General features: G+C 51.3%; 1 protein-coding gene across 1 annotated transcript in view; it reads left to right on the top strand.

Annotated features, from left to right (window-relative positions):
• MAPK15 (mitogen-activated protein kinase 15) overlaps positions 1-3,087 on the top strand; it is a gene marked incomplete at its 5' end in the record, with an annotated part of 20,737 nt that overhangs the window by 9,106 nt on the left and 8,544 nt on the right. The gene's annotated exons all lie outside the window — the stretch shown is intronic.

Genomic DNA, 3,087 nt, shown 5'->3' with positions numbered 1-3,087 from the left:
CTCCAACAACTCCGTGTCTGTCCTGTGCTGAGGACCCCAGAGCTGCATGCAGCACTGCGGGGGGGTCTCAGCAGAGTGGAGCAGAGGGGGAGAATCCCCTCCCTCACCCTGCTGCTCACGCTGCTGGTGATGCCCCCAGGACACGGGTGGTTTCTGGGCTGCCAGCGCACATGGCCGGGACATGTTCAGCTTCTCATCACCCAAAACCCCCAAGTCCTTCTCCTCAGGGCTGACTTGTCCCTGCTGATCCAGCTGTCAGCACGGCACATGTGTTTGACCTTGTCACAAGGCAGTGAATGGCCACAGCATCCCATAGCAGTTTGCTGTGGTGCAGACTGCTTTTGCTTTGCACCTGCACTGCGTTTGGTTGTGATTGAGTTAATTCCCTTCATAGCAGCTTGGATGCTGCTATATTTTGTGTTTGTGACCAAAGCGGTGTTGGTAACACACAGCAGTGTTCCAGCTGTTGCGCAGCAGCCATCCGGGCTGTCTCTGTTTCTCACTCTGCGCCCACAGCGAGTAGGCTGAGGGCTGGCAGGAGACTGAGAGGGAGCATGGCTGGGACAGCTGACCCTTCTGACCAGAGATATTCCATACAGCTCAGCAATAGAACTGGGGTGGTGAGGAATTTCTCCAGAGTAGCTGGTGCTCAAACACTGCCTGAGTATCGGTCTGCTGGTGGTAAGTGATGGCTCTTGCAGGACTTGGTTGTCTTTTTGGGGTTTTTTCCATTTTTTCCCTTTTTTTGCCCTTCCACTTATTGAACTGTCTTTATCTTGACCCATGAGGTTTTCTTGCTTTTGACCTTCCAATTCTCTCCCCCTTCCTGCTGAGGGGGAGAGAGTGAGTGAGAGCAAGGGGTCTTAGCTGCCAGCTGGGGTCAATCCACCAGAGTCTTTTTTGGCACCCAGCATGGGGCCAGAGGGGTTTGACATCAGTGGAGTTGGTCAGTGTGTAGTGGACAGGTCTTTATAGCAGTTCCACCTATTGAGCTGTTGCTGGTCATATCAATGTGTTTGTTCTCGGCACTGGTTTTTGTTTCTTTGCCTGCTCCATGGCCTGTTCCCTTTCTTGCTGTACATCAGATTTGAGGGCTTGTTAATGGCTGCTTTCAGCTTCTGCACTTTGCTGTGCTGTTAAGCACTTTTTTGTGTTTTTCCTGTGAGAGATATGATACAAACACTGCTCCTCAGCCTAAGCTGGTATTCAGGCCCTGCGTTAGTCTGTCCCAGTTCTTTGGGAACCATCTTCTGGAGACAATTGACAATTTCTGCTCTTCTCCAAGAGCCAGTTTGTAGAGGAAATGAAGAATGGCACCTCCCCCTTCCTCTCTCCTGGGGTAGATTTTTTTTTTTTTCTACCTCACTACAACAGGTCTTAATTTTTGTGGACACCCTTGGGTAACTAGAATGCTCATATTGGTGTATGTCAAGAATCTGATTTTTTCCCTAAGGATAACTGACTGTTTGTGAATGTCACCCAGGGGTGTGCCCTGAGGTGGTTGGGTCGTGGGTCACAAGTTGCATGAGAGAATTCAGGCAGGTACCTCAAGCAATTTTCACATCCGGTGGTGTGGAACTTCACACCCAAACGAGCCTGGCATCCTGGTCAAGTGACAAAACACTTGAAGAAACAATGCACTGTCTGTGCCAAAGAGACACAACTGCTCACCCTGTGCTGGGGCCTGGCCTACACCTTCCTCCCTGGGCTGAAAGAAAGAGCCTCTGGATCTGAGGATGTACGAAGGGACGCTGTGGCTGAGTCAGAGACCCAGCCCTCAGTTATAACAGTTGTTCCTGAACAGTGGAAGAAGTAGTCAATTTGGTTATCAAGGGAGGAAGAAGCTTCTAAGAGAGTCAGAAGAGGCAGCCTGTTCTGCAGCAGTGGACACAAGAACAAGAGGGAGAAGAGAGTGTGTGCAGAAACCACCCCATCCCTGTCCCTGAGCGAGCAACAAGCTATGCAGAAAGATGACAGCTGTCATCTCGGTGAGCAAATTATCACCTGGTTGCTCTGGTGATTCTGGAGCACTGGTGGGTCAGGAACTGGAGGGTAGGAAGGCCTAGCGACTGGGATCTCGCTAAGGACTGGTAAGAGGGGCAAAAATCTGCAGCTGCTGGAGGTGACTTCTGTTGAGCGTGAAGGCAAGGGATCCCCTCAAGGAAAATCTTGTAAACTGCTGAGGCAAGTGGGCTGCCATTAAGGGAGATACCCCACATTGGGGAGCTGGTGGTGGAGGTGATCTACAGCAACCTGGGCAATAACCGAGGCTCCATATGTCTGCGTGGAGTCCAGGGCACACATTCAGGAGTTTGTATGGAGCACACCAACACTGTATTTCAGCACCCTGACAATAATTGCACAGACATTGAGGCACCAGCTGGGGACACGCTGGCTGACCAGCTCTGGCAATACAAAGATAATCTCTCTCCCTGCCCAACTCGAAGGTCCTGCGTTTCAGCTGTAGAAAAACTGTCCCAAAAGTTCCGGTAAATTCAAAGAGTGTATGTTCCTCTTCACCCATACGGGTCAGCATCGTAGCTGTCAAGTGTCACATGGAGTCAGCCTTTCTCAGCTCAAGGGAAAGGGAGCTGTATGTGCCACCCTGTGGTTCTGTCTGTATGACCATGGGGAGGACATGAGGAAGAGGGAGTGTAGTGACAGGATGAGGGGGAACGGTTTGAAGCTGAAAGAGGGGAGATAGATATGAGATCTGAGGAAGAAATGTTTTCCTGTGAGGGTGGTGAGGCAGTGGCCCAGGCTGCCCAGAGCAGCTGTGGATGCCCCATCCCTGGAGGGGTTCAAGGCCAGGCTGGATGAGGCTTTGGGCAACCTGGGCTAGTGGGAGGTGTCCCTGCCCATGGCAGGGGGTTGGAACTAGGTGGTCTTTCCTTCCTTTCCAACCCAAACCATTCAGTGATTCTATGATAGCACATCCATCTTAAGCCTAGAAACTCATGTATATGGATTGCAAGGAAAAGCGGCAGCCACAAAGGGTCCGTTCTGGAGGATTACTGCTCCGGTTGCTGTTGAGCAATTCCCCAGACACAGTGGAAGGACTGGTCCTGCTTCTGATACTGGGTTTCG

Source organism: Pterocles gutturalis, unplaced genomic scaffold (assembly GCF_000699245.1).
Source record: "Pterocles gutturalis isolate BGI_N339 unplaced genomic scaffold, ASM69924v1 scaffold20108, whole genome shotgun sequence".
Classification (NCBI taxonomy): domain Eukaryota; kingdom Metazoa; phylum Chordata; class Aves; order Pterocliformes; family Pteroclidae; genus Pterocles; species Pterocles gutturalis.
This window is presented reverse-complemented; position numbering and strand designations above follow the sequence as displayed.